Source organism: Pristiophorus japonicus, chromosome 33 (genome assembly GCF_044704955.1).
Source record: "Pristiophorus japonicus isolate sPriJap1 chromosome 33, sPriJap1.hap1, whole genome shotgun sequence".
Lineage (NCBI taxonomy): Eukaryota > Metazoa > Chordata > Chondrichthyes > Pristiophoridae > Pristiophorus > Pristiophorus japonicus.
In genome coordinates this window covers 2,316,914-2,340,193 of record NC_092009.1, presented here as the reverse complement: position 1 = coordinate 2,340,193, position 23,280 = coordinate 2,316,914, and positions in this window count along the sequence as shown.

Genomic DNA, 23,280 nt, shown 5'->3' with positions numbered 1-23,280 from the left:
AGGATCGTTGTGTGGAATGATGTGTTGAATGATATGTTGAATGATATGTGGAAATATGTATTGAATGATGTGTGGAATGATGAGTGGAACGATGTGTGGAATGATGTGTGGAATAATGAGTGGAATGATGTGTGGTTTGATGTGTGGAATAATATGTGGAATGCTGTGTGGAATGATGTGTGGAATGATGTGTGGAATGGGATGTGGAATGATCCGTGGAATGATATGTGGAATGAGGTGTGGAATGATATTTGGATTGATGTGTGGAATGATGTGTGGAATGCTATGTGGAAAAATGTATTGAATGATGTATGAAATGATGTGTGGAATGAGGTGAGGAATGATATGTGAAATGAGGTGTGGACTGATGTGTGGAATGATGTGTGGAATGATGTGTGGAATGTTATGTGGAATGATGTTTGGAATGATGTGTGGAATGATGTTTGGAATGATGCTTGGAATGAGGTGTGGAATGAGGTGTGGAATGATGTGTGGAATGATGGGTGGAATGAGGTGTGGAATGAGGTGTGGAATGATGTGTGGAATGACGCGTGGAATGATGTGTGTAATGATGTATGGAATGATATGTGGAATGGTGAATTGAATGATTTGTGGAATGATGTGTGGAATGATATGTCGGAATGATGTGTCGTAATGATGTGTTGAATGATGTGTGGAATGAGGTGTGGAATGATGTGTGGAAAGAGATGTGGAATGATGCGTGGAATGATGTGTGGAATGATGTGTGGAATGATGTGTGGAATGCTGTGTGGAATGATGTGTGGAATGATGTGTGGAATGATGTGAGGAATGCTGTGTGGAATGATGTGTGGAATGCTGTGTGGAATGATGTGTGGAATGATGTATGGAATGACGTGCGGAATGATGGGTGGAATGATGTGTGGAATGAGATGTGGAATGTTCCGTGGAATTATATGTGGAATGAGGTGTGGAATGATATTTGGATTGATGTGTGGAATGATGTGTGCAATGCTGTCTAGAATGCTTGTGGAATGATGTGTGGAATGATGTGTGGAATGATATGTGGAAAAATGTATTGAATGATGTGTGGAATGATGTGTGGAATGAGGTGAGGAATGATGTGTGAAATGAGGTGTGGACTGATGTGTTGAATGATGTGTGGAATGATGTGTGGAATGTTATGTGGCATGATGTGTGGAATGATGTGTGGCATGATATGTGGAATAATTAATTGAATGATGTGTGGAATGATGTTTGGAATGAGGTGAGGAATAATGTGTGAAATGAGGTGTGGAATGATGTTTGGAATGATGTGTGGAATGAGGTGTGGACTGATGTGTGGAATGATGTGCGGAATGTTGAGGAATGTTGCGGAATGATGTGTGCAATGACGTTTGGAATGATGGGTGGAATGAGATGTGGAATGATGTTTGGAATGATGTGTGGAATGATGTTTGGAATGTTGCGTGGAATGATGTGTGGAATGAGGTGTGGAATGATGTGTGGAATGATGTGTCGAATGATGGGTGGAATGAGGTGTGGAATGATGTATGGAATGATGAATGGAATGACGTGCGGAAAGATGTGTGGAATGAGGTGTGGAATGATATGAGGAATGATATGTCGAATGATGCGTAGAATGATATGTGGAATGAGGTTTGGAATGATATTTGGAATGCTGTGTGGAATGATGTGTGGAATGATGTATTGAATGAAGTATTGAATGATGTGTGGAATGATGTGTGGAATGAGGTGAGGAATGATGTGTGGAATGATGTGTGGAATGCGGTGTGGAATGATGTGTGGAATGATGTGTGGAATGAGGTGTGGAATGAGGTGTGGAATGAGGTGTGGAATGATGTGTGGAATGAAGTGTGGAATGATGTTTGGAATGATGTGTCGAATGATGTGTGGAATAATGTAAGGAATGATGTGTGGAATGAGGTGAGGAATGATGTGTGGACTGAAATGTGGAATGATATGTGGAATGAAGTGTGGAATGATACTTGGAATGATGTGTGGAATGATGTGTGGAATGATGTGTGGAATGATGTGTGGAATGAGGTGAGGAATGATGTGTGGAATGATGTTTGGAATTATGTGTGGAATGATGTGTGGAATGAGGTGTGGACTGATGTGTGGAATGAGGTGTGGAATGATGTATGGAATGATGTGTGGAATGATGTGTGGAATGATGTGTGGAATGATATGTGTAATGAAGTGTGGAATGATATTTGGAATGATGTGTGGAATGATGTGTGGATTGATGTGTGGACTAATGTGTGGAATGATGTGTGGATTGATGTGTGGAATGACATGTGGAACGAGGAGTGTATGATATTTGGATGGAAGTTTGGATGATATTTGGAATGTTGTGTGGAATGATGTGTTGAATGATGTGTGGAATGAGGTGTGGTATGATGTGTGCAATGATGTGTGGAATGTTGTGTGGAATGATGTGTGGAATGGTATGTGGAATGATGTATTGAATGATGTGTGGAATGAGATGAGGAAAAATGAATTGAATGATGTGTGGAATGAAGTGTGGAATGAGGTGAGGAATGATGTGTGAAATGAGGTTTGGACTGATGTGTGGAAAGATGTGTGGAATGATGTGTGGAATGTTATTTGGAATGATGTATGGAATAATGTGTGGAATGATATGTGGAATAATGAATTGAATGATGTGTGGAATGATATTTGGAATGAGGTGAGGAATAATGTGTGAAATGAGGTGTGGAATGATGTTTGGAAAGATGTGTGGAATGAGGTGTGGACTGATGTGTGGAATGATGTGCGGAATGTTGAGGAATGTTGTGGAATGATGTGTGCAATGACGTTTGGAATGATAGGTGGAATGAGATGTGGAATGATGTTTGGAATGATGTGTGGAATGATGTTTGGAATGTTGCGTGGAATGAGGTGTGGAATGAGGTGTGGAATGATGTGTGGAATGATGTGTCGAATGATGGGTGGAATGAGGTGTGGAATGATGTTTGGAATGATGAATGGAATGACGTGCGGAAAGGTGTGTGGAATGAGTTGTGGAATGATATGTGGAATGAGATGTCGAATGATGCGTAGAATGATATGTGGAATGAGGTGTGGAATGATATTTGGAATGCTGTGTGGAATGATGTGTGGAATGATGTATTGAATGTTTGTATTGAATGACGTGTGGAATGATGTGTGGAATGAGGTGAGGAATGATGTGTGGAATGATGTGTGGAATGCGGTGTGGAATGATGTGTGGAATGATGTGTGGAATGAGGTGTGGAATGATGTGTGGAATGAGGTGTGGAATGATGTGTGGAATGAAGTGTGGAATGATGGGTGTAAAGAGGTGTGGAATGATGTGTGGAATGAGGTGTGGAATGATGTTTGGAATGATATGTGGAATGATGTGTGTAATGATGTGTGGAATGATGTGTGTAATGTTGTGTGGAAATATATGTGGAATGGTGAATTGAATGGTTTGTGGAACGATGTATGGAATGATGTGTCGGAATGATGTGTGGAATGATGTGTGGAATGAGGTGTGGAATGATGTGTGGAATGAAGTGTGGAATGCTGTGTGGAATGATGTGTGGAATGCTGTGTGGAATGATGTGTGGAATGATGTATGGAATGACGTGCGGAATAATCTGTGGAATGTTGTATTGAATGATGTGAGGAATGATGTGTGAAATGAGGTGTGGAATGATGTTTGAAATGATGTGTGGAATGAGGTGTGTACTGATTTGTGGAATGTTGTTTGTAACGTTAAGGAATGTTGTGGAATGATGTGTGGAATGATGTGTGGAATGATGGGTGGAATGAGATGTGGAATGATGTTTGGAATGATGTGTGGAATGATGTTTGGAATGATGCGTGGAATGAGGTGTGGAATGAGGTGTGGAATAATGTGTGGAATGACGCGTGGAATGATGTGTGTAATGATGTGTGGAATGATATGTGGAATGGTGAATTGAATGATTTGTGGAATGATGTGTGGAATGATATGTCGGAATGATGTGTCGTAATGATGTGTTGAATGATGTGTGGAATGAGGTGTGGAATGATGTGTGGAAAGAGATGTGGAATGATGCGTGGAATGATGTGTGGAATGCTGTGTGGAATGATGTGTGGAATGCTGTGTGGAATGATGTGTGGAATGATGTGTGGAATGATGTGAGGAATGCTGTGTGGAATGATGTGTGGAATGCTGTGTGGAATGATGTGTGGAATGATGTATGGAATGACGTGCGGAATGATGTGTGGAAAGATGTGCGGAATGAGATGTGGAATGTTCCGTGGAATGATATGTGGAATGAGGTGTGAAATGATATTTGGATTGATGTGTGGAATGATGTGTGCAATGCTGTCTGGAATGCTTGTGGAATGATGTGTGGAATGATGTGTGGAATGATATGTGGAAAAATGTATTGAATGATGTGTGGAATGATGTGTGGAATGATGTGAGGAATGATGTGTGAAATGAGGTGTGGACTGATGTGTTGAATGATGTGTGGAATGATGTGTGGAATGTTATGTGGAATGATGTGTGGAATGATGTGTGGCATGATATGTGGAATAATTAATTGAATGATGTGTGGAATGATGTTTGGAATGAGGTGAGGAATAATGTGTGAAATGAGGTGTGGAATGATGTTTGGAATGATGTGTGGAATGAGGTGTGGACTGATGTGTGGAATGATGTGCGGAATGTTGAGGAATGTTGTGGAATGATGTGTGCAATGACGTTTGGAATGATGGGTGGAATGAGATGTGGAATGATGTGTGGAATGATGTGTGGAATGATGTTTGGAATGTTGCGTGGAATGATGTGTGGAATGAGGTGTGGAATGATGTGTGGAATGAAGTGTGGAATGCTGTGTGGAATGATGTGTGGAATGCTGTGTGGAATGATGTGTGGAATGATGTATGGAATGACGTGCGGAATAATCTGTGGAATGATGTATTGAATGATGTGAGGAATGATGTGTGAAATGAGGTGTGGAATGATGTTTGAAATGATGTGTGGAATGAGGTGTGTACTGATTTGTGGAATGTTGTTTGGAATGTTAAGGAATGTTGTGGAATGATGTGTGGAATGATGTGTGGAATGATGGGTGGAATGAGATGTGGAATGATGTTTGGAATGATGTGTGGAATGATGTTTGGAATGATGCGTGAAATGAGGTGTGGAATGAGGTGTGGAATGATGTGTGGAATGATGTGTAGAATGATGGGTGGAATGAGGTGTGGAATGAGGTGTGGAATGATGTGTGGAATGACGCGTGGAATGATGTGTGTAATGATGTGTGGAATGATATGTGGAATGGTGAATTGAATGATTTGTAGAATGATGTGTGGAATGATATGTCGGAATGATGTGTCGTAATGATGTGTTGAATGATGTGTGGAATGAGGTGTGGAATGATGTGTGGAAAGAGATGTGGAATGATGCGTGGAATGATGTGTGGAATGATGTGTGGAATGATGTGAGGAATGCTGTGTGGAATGATGTGTGGAATGCTGTGTGGAATGATGTGTGGAATGATGTATGGAATGACGTGCGGAATGATGTGTGGAATGATGTGTGGAATGAGATGTGGAATGTTCCGTGGAAGGATATGTGGAATGAGGTGTGGAATGATATTTGGATTGATGTGTGGAATGATGTGTGCAATGCTGTCTGGAATGCTTGTGGAATGATGGGTGGAATGATGTGTGGAATGATATGTGGAAAAACGTATTGAATGATGTGTGGAATGATGTGTGGAATGAGGTGAGGAATGATGTGTGAAATGAGGTGTGGACTGATGTGTTGAATGATGTGTGGAATGATGTGTGGAATGTTATGTGGAATGATGTGTGGAATGATGTGTGGCATGATATGTGGAATAATTAATTGACTGATGTGTGGAATGATGTTTGGAATGAGGTGAGGAATAATGTGTGAAATGAGGTGTGGAATGATGATTGGAATGATGTGTGGAATGAGGTGTGGACTGATGTGTGGAATGATGTGCGGAATGTTGAGGAATGTTGTGGAATGATGTGTGCAATGACGTTTGGAATGATGGGTGGAATGAGATGTGGAATGATGTTTGGAATGATGTGTGGAATGATTTTTGGAATGTTGCGTGGAATGATGTGTGGAATGAGGTGTGGAATGATGTGTGGAATGATGTGTCGAATGATGGGTGGAATGAGGTGTGGAATGATGTATGGAATGATGAATGGAATGACGTGCGGAAAGATGTGTGGAATGAGGTGTGGAATGATATGAGGAATGAGATGTCGAATGATGCGTAGAATGATATGTGGAATGAGGTGTGGAATGATATTTGGAATGCTGTGTGGAATGATGTGTGGAATGATGCATTGAATGATGTATTGAATGATGTGTGGAATGATGTGTGGAATGAGGTGAGGAATGATGTGTGGAATGATGTGTGGAATGCGGTGTGGAATGATGTGTGGAATGATGTGTGGAATGAGGTGTGGAATGAGGTGTGGAATGAGGTGTGGAATGATGTGTGGAATGAAGTGTGGAATGATGTTTGGAATGATGTGTCGAATGATGTGTGGAATAATGTAAGGAATGATGTGTGGAATGAGGTGAGGAATGATGTGTGGACTGAAATGTGGAATGATATGTGGAATGAAGTGTGGAATGATACTTGGAATGATGTGTGGAATGATGTGTGGAATGATGTGTGGAATGATGTGTGGAATGATGTGTGGAATGAGGTGTGGACTGATGTGTGGAATGAGGTGTGGAATGATGTATGGAATGATGTGTGGAATGATGTGTGGAATGATGTGTGGAATGATATGTGGAATGAAGTGTGGAATGATATTTGGAATGATGTGTGGAATGATGTGTGGATTGATGTGTGGACTAATGTGTGGAATGATGTGTGGATTGATGTGTGGAATGACATGTGGAACGAGGAGTGTATGATATTTGGATTGAAGTGTGGATGATATTTGGAATGTTGTGTGGAATGATGTGTTGAATGATGTGTGGAATGAGGTTTGGTATGATGTGTGCAATGATGTGTGGAATGTTGTGTGGAATGATGTGTGGAATGGTATGTGGAATGATGTATTGAATGATGTGTGGAATGAGATGAGGAATGATGTGTGGAATGAAGTGTGGAAAGATGTGTGGAATGATGTGAGGAATGCTGTGTGGAATGATGTGTGGAATGCTGTGTGGAATGATTGTGGAATGATGTATGGAATGATGTGTGGAATGATGTGTGGAATGAGGTGTGGAATGATGTGTGGAATGAGGTGTGGACTGATGTGTGGAATGATGTGTGTAATGATGTGTGGAATGATGTGTGGAATGATGTGTGGAATGATATGTGGAATGAAGTGTGGAATGATGTTTGGAATGATGTGTGGAATGAGGTGTGGATTAATGTGTGGAATGATATGTGGAATGAGGAGTGAATGATATATAGGATCGTTGTGTGGAATGATGTGTTGAATGATATGTTGAATGATATGTGGAAATATGTATTGAATGATGTGTGGAATGATGAGTGGAACGATGTGTGGAATGATGTGTGGAATAATGAGTGGAATGAGATGTGGAATGATCCGCGGAATGATATGTGGAATGATATGTGAAATGATGTGTGGAATGAGATGTGGAATGATGTTTGGAATGATGTGTGGAATGATGTTTGGAATGTTGCGTGGAATGAGGTGTGGAATGAGGTGTGGAATGAGGTGTGGAATGATGTGTGCAATGATGTGTGGAATGATGTGTGGAATGATGTGTGGAATGCTGTGTGGAATGATGTGTGGAATGATGTTTGGAATGATGAATGGAATGACGTGCGGAATGATGTGTGGAATGATGTGTGGAATGAGATTTGGAATGATCAGTGGAATGATATGTGGAATGAGGTGTGGAATGATATTTGGATTGATGTGTGGAATGATGTGTGCAATGCTGTCTGGAATGCTTGTGGAATGATGTGTGGAATGATGTGTGGAATGATATGTGGAAAAATGTATTGAATGATGTGTGGAATGATGTGTGGAAGGAGGTGAGGAATGATGTGTGAAATGAGGTGTGGAATGATGTTTGGAATGATGTGTGGAATCATGTTTGGAAAGTTGCGTGGAATGAGGTGTGGAATGAGGTGTGGAATGAGGTGTGGAATGATGTGTGCAATGATGTGTGGAATGCTGTGTGGAATTATGTGTGGAATGATGTGTGGAATGATTTGTTGAATGATATGTGGAAATATATATTGAATGATGTGTGGAATGATGAGTGGAATGATGTGTGCAATGATGTGTGGAATGCTGTGTGGAATTATGTGTGGAATGATGTGTGGAATATTATGTGGAATGATGTATTGAATGATGTATTGAATGATGTGTGGAATGATGTGTGGAATGAGGTGAGGAATGATGTCTGAAATGAAGTTTGGAATGATGTGTGGAATGTTCTGTGGAATGAGGAGTGGAATGATGTTTGGAATGATGTTTGGAATGATGTGTGGAATGATGTGTGTAATAAAGTGTGGAATGAGGTGTGGAATGAGCTGTGGAATGAGGTGTGGAATGATGTGTGGAATGCAGTATGGAATGATGTGTGTAATGAGGTGTGGAATGAGGTGTGGAATGAGGTATGGAATGATGTTTGGAATGATATGTGGAATGATGTGTGGAATGAGGTGTGGCATGAGGTGTGGAATGATGTTTGTAATGATGTGTGGAATGATGTGTGAAATGATGCGTGGAATGTTATGTGGAATGCGGTGTGGAATGAGGTGTGGAATGAAGTTTGGAATGATGTGTGGAATGATGTATTGAATGATGTGTGGAATGATATGTGGAACGAGGTGTGTAATGATGTGTGGAATGATGTGTATAATGATGTGTGGAATGATTAGTGGAATGGTGAATTGAATGATTTGTGGAATGATGTGTGGAATGATGTGTGGAATGCTGTATGGAATGATGTGTGGAATGCTGTGTGGAATGATGTGTGGAATGATGTGTGGAATGACGTGCGGAATGATGTGTGGAATAAAGTGTGGAATGAGATGTAGAATGATCCGTGGAATGATATGTGGAATGAGGTGTGGAATTATATTTGGATTGATGTGCGGAATGATGTGTGCAATGCTGTCTGGAATGCATGTGGAATGATGTGTGGAATGATGTGTTGAATGATATGTGGAAAAATGTATTGAATGATGTGTGGAAAGATGTGTGGAATGAGGTGAGGAATGATGTTTGAAATGAGGTGTGGACTGATGTGTGGAATGATGTGTGGAATGATGTGTGGAATGTTATGAGGAATGATGTGTGGAATGATGTGTGGAATGATATGTGGAATGATGTATTGAATGATGTGTGGAATGATGTTTGGAATGAGGTGAGGAATGATGTGTGAAATGAGGTGTGGAATGATGTTTGGAATGATGTGTGGAATGAGGTGTGGGCTGATGTGTGGAAGGATGTGCGGAATGTTGAGGAATGTTGTGGAATGATGTGTGGAAATACGTGTGGAATGATGAATGGAATGAGATGTGGAATGATGTTTGGAATGATGTGTGGAATGATGTTTGGAATGTTGCGTGGAATGAGGTGTGGAATGAGGTGTGGAATGATGTGTGAAATGATGTGTCGAATGACGTGCGGAATGATGTATGGAATGAGGTGTGGAATGATATGTGGAATGAGATGTGGAATGATGCGTGGAATGAAAGCTGGAATGAGGTGTGGAATGATATTTGGAATGCTGTGTGGAATGATGCGGAATGATGTATTGAATGATGTATTGAATGCTGTGTGGAATGATGTGTGGAATGAGGTGAGGAATGATGTGTTGAATGATGTGTGGAATGATGTGTGGAATGATGTCTGGAATGATGTGTGGAATGATGTGTGGAATGATGTGTGGAATGATATGCGGAATGATGTATTAAATGATTTATTGAATGATGTGTGGAATGATGTGTGGAATGAGGTGAGGAATGATGTGTGAAATGAAGTGTGGAATGATGTATGGAATGTTATGTGGAATGAGGTGTGTAGTTAAGTTTGGAATGATGTTTGGAATGATGTGTGGAATGATGTGTGGAATGAGGTGTGGAATGAGGTGTGGAATGAGGTGTGGAATGATGTGTGGAATGATGTGTGGAATGATGGGTGGAATGAGGTGTGGAATGAGGAGTGGAATGAGGTGTGGAATGATGTTTGGAATGATCTGTGAATGATGTGTGGAATGAGGTGTGGAATGATGTGTCAATGATGTGTGGAATGATTTGTGGAATGATGTGTGTAATGACGTGTGTAATGATGTGTGGAATGCTGTGTGGAATGATGTGTGGAATGATGAATGGAATGACATGCGGAATGATGTGTGGAATGATGTGCGGAATGAGATGTGGAATGATGTGTGGAATGCGGTGTGGAATGCTGTGTGGAATGATGTGTGGAATGCTGTGTGGAATGATGTGTGGAATGATGTGTGGAATGATGTGTGGAATGCTGTGTGGAATGATGTGTGGAATGCTGTGTGGAATGATGTGTGGAATGATGTATGGAATGACGTGCGGAATGATCTGTGGAATGATATGTGGATTGAGATGTGGAATGATCCGTGGAATGATATGTGGAATGAGGTGTGGAATGATATTTGGAATGATCTGTGGAATGATGTGTGCAATTCTGTGTGGAATGTTACGTGGAATGATGTGTGGAATGATGTGTGGAATGATATGTGGAATGATGTATTGAATGATGTGTGGAATGATGTGTGGAATGAGGTGAGGAATGATGTGTGAAATGAGGTGTGGAATGAAGTTTGGAATGATGTGTGGAATGAGGTGTGGGCTAATGTGTGGAATGATGAGTGGAATGTTGAGGAATGTTGTGGAATGATGTGTGGAATGATGTGTGGAATGATGGGTGGAATGAGATGTGGAATGATGTTTGGAATAACGTGTGGAATGATGTGTGGAATGTTGTGTGGAATGTGTGCTATGATGTGTGGAATGCTGTGTGGAATGATGTGTGGAATGATGAATGGAATGACATGCGGAATGATGTGTGGAATGCAGTGTGGAATGCTTGTGGAATGATATGTGGAATGATGTTTGGAATGATGAAAGGAATGACGTGCGGAATGTGATGTGGAATGATGCGTGGAATGATATTTGGAATGCTGTGTGGAATGAGGTGTGCAATGATGTGTGGAATGCTTTGTGGAATGATGTGTGGAATTATGTATGGAATGACGTGCGGAATGAGATGTGGAATGATGGTGGAATGATATTTGGAATGCTGTGTGGAATGATGTGTGCAATGATGTGTGGAATGATGTGTTGAATGCGGTGCGGAATGATGTGTGGAATTCTGTTTGGAATGATATGTGGAATGAAGTGTGGAATGATGTTTGGAATGATATGTGGAATTATGTGTGGAAATTATGTGTGGAATGATGTGTGGAATGAGGTGAGGAATGATGAGTGAAATGATGTTTGGAATGATGTGTGGAATGAGGTGAGGAATGATGAGTGGAATGAAAAGTGGAATGATATGTGGAATGAAGTGTGGAATGATATGTGGAATGATGTGTGGAATGAGGTGTGGAATGATATGTGGAATGATGTGTGGAATGATGTGTGGACTGAGGTGTGGAATGATGTGTGGAATGAGGTGTGGACTGATGTGTGGAATGATGTGTGGAATGATGTGTGGAGTGATGTGTGGAAAGATGTGTGGAATGAGGTGAGGAATGATGTGTGGAATGATATTTGGAATGATGTGTGGAATGATGTGTGGAATGATGTGTGGAATGATGTGTGGAATGAGGTGTGGACTGATGTGTGGAACGATGTGTGGAATGATGTGTGGAATGATGTGTGGAAAGATGTGTGGAATGAGGTGAGGAATGATGTGTGGAATGATGTTTGGAATGATGTGTGGAATATGTGTGGAATGATGTGTGGAATGATGTGTGGAATGAGGTGTGGACTGATGTGTGGAATGATGTGTGGAATGAGGTGTGGACTGATGTGTGGAATGATGTGTGGAGTGATGTGTGGAATGATGTGTGGAATGATGTGTGGAATGATGTGTGGAATGAGGTGAGGAATGATGTGTGGAATGAAATGTGGAATGATATGTGGAATGAAGTGTGAAATGATGTGTGGAATGATGTGTGGAATGAGGTGTGCTATGATGTGTGGAATGTTGTGTGGAATGATGTGTGGAATGATGAATGGAATGACATGCGGAATGATGTGTGGAATGATGTGCGGAATGAGATGTGGAATGATGTGTGGAATGCGGTGTGGAATGCTTGTGGAATGATATGTGGAATGATGTATGGAATGATGTAAGGAATGACGTGCGGAATGAGATGTGGAATGATGCGTGGAATGATATTTGGAATGCTGTGTGGAATGAGGTGTGCAATGATGTGTGGAATGCTGTGTGGAATGATATGTGGAATGATGTGTGGAATAATGTGTTGAATGATGTGTGGAATGAGCTGAGGAATGATGTGTGAAATGATTTTTGGAATGATGTGTGGAATGAGGTGAGGAATGATGAGTGGAATATAATGTGGAATGATATGTGGAATGAAGTTTGGAATGATGTGTAGAATGATGTGTGGAATGAGGTGTGGAATGATGTGTGGAATGATGTGTGGAATGAGGTTTGGACTGAGGTGTGGAATGATGTGTGGAATGAGGTGTGGACTGATGTGTGGAATGATGTGTGGAATGATGTGTGGAAAGATGTGTGGAATGATGTGTGGAATGAGGTGAGGAATGATGTGTGGAATGATATTTGGAATGATGTGTGGAATGATGTGTGGAATGATGTGTGGAATGAGGTGTGGACTGATGTGTGGAATGATGTGTGGAATGAGGTGTGGACTGATGTGTGGAATGATGTGTGGAATGATGTGTGGAATGATGTGTGGAATGACGTGCGGAATGAGATGTGGAATGATGCGTGGAATGATATTTGGAATGCTGTGTGGAATTAGGTGTGCAATGATGTGTGGAATGCTGTGTGGAATGATGTGTGGAATGAGGTGTGGGCTGATGTGTGGAAGGATGTGCGGAATGTTGAGGAATGTTGTGGAATGATGTGTGGAATGACGTGTGGAATGATGATTGGAATGAGATGTGGAATGATGTTTGGAATGATGTGTGGAATGATGTTTGGAATGTTGCGTGGAATGAGGTGTGGAATGAGGTGAGGAATGATGTGTGAAATGATGTGTCGAATGACGTGCGGAATGATGTATGGAATGAGGTGTGGAATGATATGTGGAATGAGATGTGGAATGATGCGTGGAATGAAAGCTGGAATGAGGTGTGGAATGATATATGGAATGCAGTGTGGAATGATGTGGAATGATGTATTGAATGATGTATTGAATGATGTGTGGAATGATGTGTGGAATGAGGTGAGGAATGATGTGTGGAATGATGTGTGAAATGATGTGTGGAATGATGTCTGGAATGATGTATGGAATGTTATGTGGAATGAGGTGTGTAGTTAAGTTTGGAATGATGTTTGGAATGATGTGTGGAATGATGTGTGGAATGATGTGTGGAATGATATGTGGAATGATGTATTAAATGATTTATTGAATGATGTGTGGAATGATGTGTGGAATGAGGTGAGGAATGATGTGTGAAATGAAGTGTGGAATGATGTATGGAATGTTATGTGGAATGAGGTGTGTAGTTAAGTTTGGAATGATGTTTGGAATGATGTGTGGAATGATGTGTGGAATGAGGTGTGGAATGAGGAGTGGAATGAGGTGTGGAATGATGTTTGGAATGATCTGTGGAATGACGTGTGGAATGAGGTGTGGAATGATGTGTCAATGATGTGTGGAATGATTTGTGGAATGATGTGTGTAATGACGTGTGTAATGATGTGAGTAATGATGTGAGGAATGATACGTGGAATGGTGAATTGAATGATTTGTGCAACGATGTGTGGAATGATGTGTCGGAATGATGTGAGGAATGATGTGTGGAATGAGGTGTGGAATGATGTTTCAATGATGTGTGGAATGATTTGTGGAATGATGTGTGGAATGATTTGTGGAATGATGTGTGGAATGTGATGTGGAATGATGTGTGGAAAGAGATGTGGAATGATGTGTGCAATGATGTGTGGAATGCTGTGTGGAATGATGTGTGGAATGCTGTGTGGAATGATGTGTGGAATGATGTGTGGAATGATGTGTGGAATGCTGTGTGGAATGATGTGTGGAATGCTCTGTGGAATGATGTGTGGAATGATGTATGGAATGAGGTGTGGAATGATATTTGGAATGATCTGTGGAATGAAGTGTGCAATTCTGTGTGGAATGTTAAGTGGAATGATGTGTGGAATGATGTGTGGAATGATATGTGGAATGATGTATTGAATGATGTGTGGAATGATGTGTGGAATGAGGTGAGGAATGATGTGTGAAATGAGGTGTGGAATGATGTTTGGAATGATGTGTGGAATGAGGTGTGAGCTGATGTGTGGAATGATGAGTGGAATGTTGAGGAATGTTATGGAATGATGTGTGGAATGATGTGTGGAATGATGATGGAATGAGATGTGGAATGATGTTTGGAATAATGTGTGGAATGATGTGTGGAATGTTGTGTGGAATGAGGTGTGCTATGATGTGTGGAATGCTGTGTGGAATGATGTGTGGAATGATGAATGGAATGACATGCGGAATGATGTGTGGAATGATGTGCGGAATGATATGTGGAATGATGTGTGGAATGCAGTGTGGAATGCTTGTGGAATGATATGTGGAATGATGTTTGGAATGATGTAAGGAATGACGTGCGGAATGTGATGTGGAATGATGCGTGGAATGATATTTGGAATGCTGTGTGGAATGAGGTGTGCAATGATGTGTGGAATGCTGTGTGGAATGATGTGTGGAATGATGTATGGAATGACGTGCGGAATGAGATGTGGAATGATGGTGGAATAATATTTGGAATGCTGTGTGGAATGATGTGTGCAATGATGTGTGGAATGATGTGTTGAATGCGGTGTGGAATGATGTGTGGAATTCCGTTTGGAATGATATGTGGAATGAAGTGTGTAATGATGTTTGGAATGATATGTGGAATTATGTGTGGAACTATTTGTAGAATGATGTGTGGAATGATGTGAGGAATGATGTGTGAAATGATGTTTGGAATGATGTGTGGAATGAGGTGAGGAATGATGAGTGGAATGAAATGTGGAATGATATGTGGAATGAAGTGTGTAATGATATGTGGAATGATGTGTGGAATGAGGTGTGGAATGATATGTGGAATGATGTGTGGAATGATGTGTGGACTGAGGTGTGGAATGATGTGTGGAATGAGGTGTGGATTGATGTGTGGAATGATGTGATGAATGATGTTTGGACTGATGTGTGGAAAGATGTGTGGAATGAGGTGAGGAATGATGTGTGGAATGATGTTTGGAATGATGTGTGGAATGATGTGTGGAATGATGTGTGGAATGATGTGTGGAATGAGGTGTGGAGTGATGTGTGGAATGATGTGTGGAATGAGGTGTGGACTGATGTGTGGAATGATGTGTGGAATGATGTGTGGAATGATGTGTGGAATGATGTGTGGAATGATGTGTGGAATGAGGTGAGGAATGATGAGTGGAATGAAATGTGGAATGATATGTGGAATGAAGTGTGGAATGATGTGTGGAATGATGTGTAGAATGAGGTGTGCTATGATGTGTGGAATGCTGTGTGGAATGATGTGTGGAATGATGAATGGAATGACATGCGGAATGATGTGTGGAATGATGTGCGGAATGAGATGTGGAATGATGTGTGGAATGCGGTGTGGAATGCTTGTGGAATGATATGTGGAATGATGTGTGGAATGAGGTGAGGAATGATGAGTGGAATGAAATGTGGAATGATATGTGGAATGAAGTGTGGAATGATGTGTGGAATGATGTGTAGAATGAGGTGTGCTATGATGTGTGGAATGCTGTGTGGAATGATGTGTGGAATGATGAATGGAATGACATGCGGAATGATGTGTGGAATGATGTGCGGAATGAGATGTGGAATGATGTGTGGAATGCGGTGTGGAATGCTTGTGGAATGATATGTGGAATGATGTATGGAATGATGTAAGGAATGACGTGCGGAATGAGATGTGGAATGATGCGTGGAATGATATTTGGAATGCTGTGTGGAATGAGGTGTGCAATGATGTGTGGAATGCTGTGTGGAATGATGTGTGGAATGATGTATGGAATGACGTGCGGAATGAGATGTGGAATGATGGTGGAATGATATTTGGAATGCTGTGTGGAATGATGTGTGCAATGATGTGTGGAATGATGTGTTGAATGCGGTGTGGAATGATGTGTGGAATTCTGTTTGGAATGCTATGTGGAATGAAGTGTGGAATGATGTTTGGAATGATATGTGGAATGATGTGTGGAAGAATGTGTTGAATGATGTGTGGAATGAGCTGAGGAATGATGTGTGAAATGATTTTTGGAATGATGTGTGGAATGAGGTGAGGAATGATGAGTGGAATGAAATGTGGAATGATATGTGGAATGAAGTTTGGAATGATGTGTAGAATGATGTGTGGAATGAGGTGTGGAATGATGTGTGGAATGATGTGTGGAATGAGGTTTGGACTGAGGTGTGGAATGATGTGTGGAATGAGGTGTGGACTGATGTGTGGAATGATGTGTGGAATGATGTGTGGAAAGATGTGTGGAATGATGTGTGGAATGAGGTGAGGAATGGTGTGTGGAATGATGTTTGGAATGATGTGTGGAATGACGTGTGGAATGATGTGTGGAATGAGGTGTGGAATGACGTGTGGACTGATGTGTGGAATGATGTGTGGAATGAGGTGTGGACTGATGTGTGGAATTATGTGTGGAATGATGTGTGGAATGATATGTGGAATGATGTGTGGAATGATGAGTGGAATGAGTTGAGGAATGTTGTGTGGAATGAAATGTGGAATGATATGTGGAATGAAGTGTGGAATGATGTTTGGAATGATGTGTGGAATTATGTGTGGAATGACGTGCGGAATGAGATGTGGAATGATGCGTGGAATGATGTGTGGAATGACGTGCGGAATGAGATGTGGAATGATGCGTGGAATGATATTTGGAATGCTGTGTGGAATTAGGTGTCCAATGATGTGTGGAATGCTGTGTGGAATGATGTGTGGAATGAGGTGTGGGCTGATGTGTGGAAGGATGTGCGGAATGTTGAGGAATGTTGTGGAATGATGTGTGGAATGACTTGTGGAATGATGATTGAAATGAGATGTGGAATGATGTTTGGAATGATGTGTGGAATGATGTTTGGAATGTTGCGTGGAATGAGGTTTGGAATGAGGTGAGGAATGATGTGTGAAATGATGTGTCGAATGACGTGCGGAATGATTAATGGAATGAGGTGTGGAATGATATGTGGAATGAGATGTGGAATGATGCGTGGAATGAAAGCTGGAATGAGGTGTGGAATGATATATGGAATGCTGTGTGGAATGATGTGGAATGATGTATTGAATGATGTATTGAATGATGTGTGGCATGATGTGTGGAATGAGGTGAGGAATGATGTGTGGAATGATGTGTGGAATGATGTGTGGAATGATGTCTGGAATAATGTGTGGAATGATGTGTTAAATGATTTATTGAATGATGTGTGGAATGATGTGTGGAATGATGTTTGGAATGATGTGTGGAATGATGTGTGGAATGAGGTGAGGAATGATGAGTGGAATGAAATGTGGAATGATATGTGGAATGATGTGTGGAATGATGTGTGGAATGAGGTGAGGAATGATGTGTGGAATGATGTTTGGAATGATGTGTGGAATGATGTGTGGAATGATGTGTGGAATGATGTGTGGAATGAGGTGTTGAGTGATGTGTGGAATGATGTGTGGAATGAGGTGTGGACTGATGTGTGGAATGATGTGTGGAATGATGTGTGGAATGATGTGTGGAATGATGTGTGGAATGATGTGTGGAATGAGGTAAGGAATGATGAGTGGAATGAAATGTGGAATGATATGTGGAATGAAGTGTGGAATGATGTGTGGAATGAGGTGTGGACTGATGTGTGGAATGATGTGTGGAATGATGTGTGGAAAGATGTGTGGAATGATGTGTGGAATGAGGTGAGGAATGATGTGTGGAATGATGTTTGGAATGATGTGTGGAATGATGTGTGGAATGATGTGTGGAATGAGGTGTGGAATGAGGTGTGGACTGATGTGTGGAATGATGTGTGGAATGAGGTGTGGACTGATGTGTGGAATTATGTGTGGAATGATGTGAGGAATGATGTGTGGAATGATGTGTGGAATGATGAGTGGAATGAGTTGAGGAATGTTGTGTGGAATGAAATGTGGAATGATATGTGGAATGAAGTGTGGAATGATGTTTGGAATGATGTGTGGAATGATGTGTGGAATGATGTGTGGAATGATGTGTGGAATGAGGTGTGGACTGATGTGTGGAATGATATGTGGAATGAGGTTTGGACTGATGTGTGGAATGATGTGTGGAACGATGTGTGGAATGATGTGTGGAATGACGTGCGGAATGAGATGTGGAATGATGCGTGGAATGATATTTGGAATGCTGTGTGGAATTAGGTGTGCAATGATGTGTGGAATGATGTGTTGAATGCGGTGTGGAATGATGTGTGGAATTCTGTTTGAAATGATATGTGGAATGAAGTGTGGAATGATGTTTGGAATGATATGTGGAATGATGTGTGGAATGATGTGTGGAATGATGTGTGGAATGAGGTGAGGAATGATGTGTGAAATGATGTTTGGAATGATGTATGGAATGATGTGTGGAATGATGTGAGGAATGATGTGTGGAATGAGGTGAGGAATGATGTGTGGAATGATGTTTGGAATGATGTTTGGAATGATGTGTGGAATGATGTGTGGAATGATGTGTGGAATGATGTGTGGAATGAGGTGTGGACTGATGTGTGGAATGATGTGTGGAATGAGGTGTGGACTGATGTATGGAATGATGTGTGGAATGATGTGTGGAATGATGTGTGGAATGATGTGTGGAATGAGGTGAGGAATGATGTGTGGAATGAAATGTGGAATGATATGTGGAATGAAGTGTGGAATGATATTTGGAATGCTGTGTGGAATTAGGTGTGCAATGATATGTGGAATGCTGTGTGGAATGATGTGTGGAATGATGTATGGAATGACGTGCGGAATGAGATGTGGAATAATGGTGGAATGTTATGTGGAATGAAGTGTGGAATGATGTTTGGAATGATGTGTGGAATGATGTGTGGAATGATGTGTGGAATGATGTGTGGAATGATGTGTGGAATGATGTGTGCAATGATGTGTGGAATGAGGTTGGGACTGAGGTGTGGAATGATGTGTGGAATGAGGTGTGGACTGATGTATGGAATGATGTGTGGAATGATGTGTGGAATGATGTGTGGAATGAAGTGTGGAATGATATTTGGAATGCTGTGTGGAATTAGGTGTGCAATGATGTGTGGAATGCTGTGTGGAATGATGTGTGGAATGATGTATGGAATGACGTGCGGAATGAGATGTGGAATGATGGTGGAATAATATTTGGAATGCTGTGTGGAATGATGTGTGCACTGATGTGTGGAATGATGTGTTGAATGCGGTGTGGAATGATGTGCGGAATTCTGTTTGGAATGCTATGTGGAATGAAGTGTGGAATGATGTTTGGAATGATATGTGGAATGATGTGTGGAATAATGTGTTGAATGATGTGTGGAATGAGGTGAGGAATGATGTGTGAAATGCTGTTTGGAATGATGTGTGGAATGAGGTGAGGAATGATGAGTGGAATGAAGTGTGGAATGATGTGTAGAATGATGTGTGGAATGAGGTGTGGAATGAGGTGTGGAATGATGTGTGGAATGAGGTTTGGACTGAGGTTTAGAATGATGTGTGGAATGAGGTGTGGACTGATGTGTGGAAAGATGTGTGGAATGATCTGTGGAATGATGTGTGGAATGATGTGTGGAATGAGGTGAGGAATGATGTGTGGAATGATGTTTGGAATGATGTGTGGAATGAGTTGTGGACTGCTGTGTGGAATGATGTGTGGAATGAGGTGTGGACTGATGTGTGGAATGATGTGTGGAATTATGTGTGGAATGATGTGTGGAATGATGTGTGGAATGAGGTGAGGAATGATGTGTGGAATGAAATGTGGAATGATATGTGGAATGAAGTTTGGAATGATGTGTAGAATGATGTGTGGAATGAGGTGTGGAATGATGTGTGGAATGATGTGTGGAATGAGGTTTGGACTGAGGTGTGGAATGATGTGTGGAATGAGGTGTGGACTGATGTGTGGAATGATGTGTGGAATGATGTGTGGAAAGATGTGTGGAATGATGTGTGGAATGAGGTGAGGAATGATGTTTGGAATGATGTGTGGAATGATGTGTGGAATGATGTGTGGAATGATGTGTGGAATGAGGTGTGGATTGATGTGTGGATTGATGTGTGGAATGATGTGTGGAATGAATTGTGGACTGATTTGTGGATCTATGTGTGGAATGATGTGTGGAATGATGTGTGGAATGATGTGTGGAATGATGTGTGGAATGAGGTGAGGAATGTTGTGTGGAATGAAATGTGGAATGATATGTGGAATGAAGTGTGGAATGATGTTTGGAATGATGTGTGGAATGATGTGTGGAATGATGTGTGGAATGATGTGTGGAATGAGCTGTGGACTGATGTGTGGAATGATGTGTGGAATGAGATGTGGACTGATGTGTGGAATGATGTGTGGAATGATGTGTGGAATGACGTGCGGAATGACGTGCGGAATGAGATGCGGAATGATGGTGGAATGATATTTGGAATGCTGTGTGGAATGATGTGTGCAATGATGTGTGGAATGATGTGTTGAATGCAGTATGGAATGATGTTTGGAATTCTGTTTGAAATGATATGTGGAATGAAGTGTGGAATGATGTTTGGAATGATATGTGGAATGATGTGTGGAATGATGTGTGGAATGATGTGTGGAATGAGGTGAGGAATGATGTGTGAAATGATGTTTGGAATGATGTATGGAATGATGTGTGGAATGAGGTGAGGAATGATGTGTGGAATGAAATGTGGAATGATATGTGGAATGAAGTGTGGAATGATTTTTGGAATGATGTGTGGAATGATGTGTGGAATGATGTGTGGAATGATGTGTGGAATGATGCGTGGAATGATATTTGGAATGCTGCGTGGAATGAGGTGTGCAATGATGTGTGGAATGCTGTGTGGAATGATGTGTGGAATGATGTATGGAATGACGTGCGGAATGAGATGTGGAATGATGGTGGAATGATATTTGGAATGCTGTGTGGAATGATGTGTGCAATGATGTGTGGAATGAGGTTTGGACTGAGGTGTGGAATGATGTGTGGAATGAGGTGTGGACTGATGTAAGGAATGATGTGTGGAATGATGTGTGGAATGATGTGTGGAATGATGTGTGGAATGAGGTGAGGAATGATGTGTGGAATGATGTTTGGAATGATGTGTGGAATGATGTGTGGAATGATGTGTGGAATGATGTGTGGAATGAGGTGTGGACTGATGTGTGGAATGTTGTGTGGAAAGAGGTGTGGACTGATGTGTGGAATGATGTGTGGAATGATGTGTGGAATGATGTGTGGAATGACGTGCGGAATGAGATGCGGAATGATGGTGGAATGATATTTGGAATGCTGTGTGGAATCATGTGTGCAATCATGTGTGGAATGATGCGTTGAATGCGGTGTGGAATGATGTGTGGAATTCTGTTTGAAATGATATGTAGAATGAAGTGTGGAATGATGTTTGGAATGCTATGTGGAATGATGTGTGGAATGATGTGTGGAATAATGTGTGGAATGACGTGAGGAATGATGTGTGAAATGATGTTTGGAATGATGTATGGAATGATGTGTGGAATGAGGTGAGGAATGATGTGTGGAATGAAATGTGGAATGATATGTGGAATGAAGTGTGGAATGATTTTTGGAATGATGTGTGGAATGATGTGTGGAATGATGTGTGGAATGATGTGTGGAATGATGCGTGGAATGATATTTGGAATACTGTGTGGAATGAGGTGTGCAATGATGTGTGGAATGCTGTGTGGAATGATGTGTGGAATGATGTATGGAATGACGTGCGGAATGAGATGTGGAATGATGGTGGAATGATATTTGGAATGCTGTGTGGAATGATGTGTGCAATGATGTGTGGAATGAGGTTTGGACTGAGGTGTGGAATGATGTGTGGAATGAGGTGTGGACTGATGAAAGGAATGATGTGTGGAATGATGTGTGGAATGATGTGTGGAATGATGTGTGGAATGAGGTGAGGAATGATGTGTGGAATGATGTTTGGAATGATGTGTGGAATGATGTGTGGAATGATGTGTGGAATGATGTGTGGAATGAGGTGTGGACTGATGTGTGGAATGATGTGTGGAATGAGATGTGGACTGATGTGTGGAATGATGTGTGGAATGATGTGTGGAATGATGTGTGGAATGATGTGTGGAATGATGTGTGGAATGAGGTGAGGAATGATGTGTGGAATGAAATGTGGAATGATATGTGGAATGAAGTGTGGAATGATGTTTGGAATGATGTGTGGAATAATGTGTGGAATGATGTGTGGAATGATGTGTGGAATGAGGTGTGGACTGATGTGTGGAATGATGTGTGGAATGAGGTTCTGGACTGATGTGTGGAATGATGTGTGGAATGATGTGTGGAATGATGTGTGGAATGACGTGCGGAATGAGATGTGGAATGATGCGTGGAATGATATTTGGAATGCTGTGTGGAATTAGGTGTGCACTGATGTGTGGAATGCTGTGTGGAATGATGTGTGGAATGAGGTGAGGAATGATGTGTGAAATGAAGTTTGGAATGATGTTTGGAATGATGTGTGGAATGAGGTGAGGAATGATGTGTGGAATGAAATGTGGAATGATATGTGGAATGAAGTGTGGAATGATGTTTGGAATGATGTGTGGAATGATGTGTGGAATGATGTGTTGAATGATGTGTGGAATGAGGTGAGGAATGATGTGTGGAATGATGTTTGGAATGATGTGTGGAATGATGTGTGGAATGATGCGTGGAATGATATTTGGAATGCTGTGTGGTATGAGGTGTGCAATGATGTGTGGAATGCTGTGTGGAATGATGTGTGGAATGATGTATGGAATGACGTG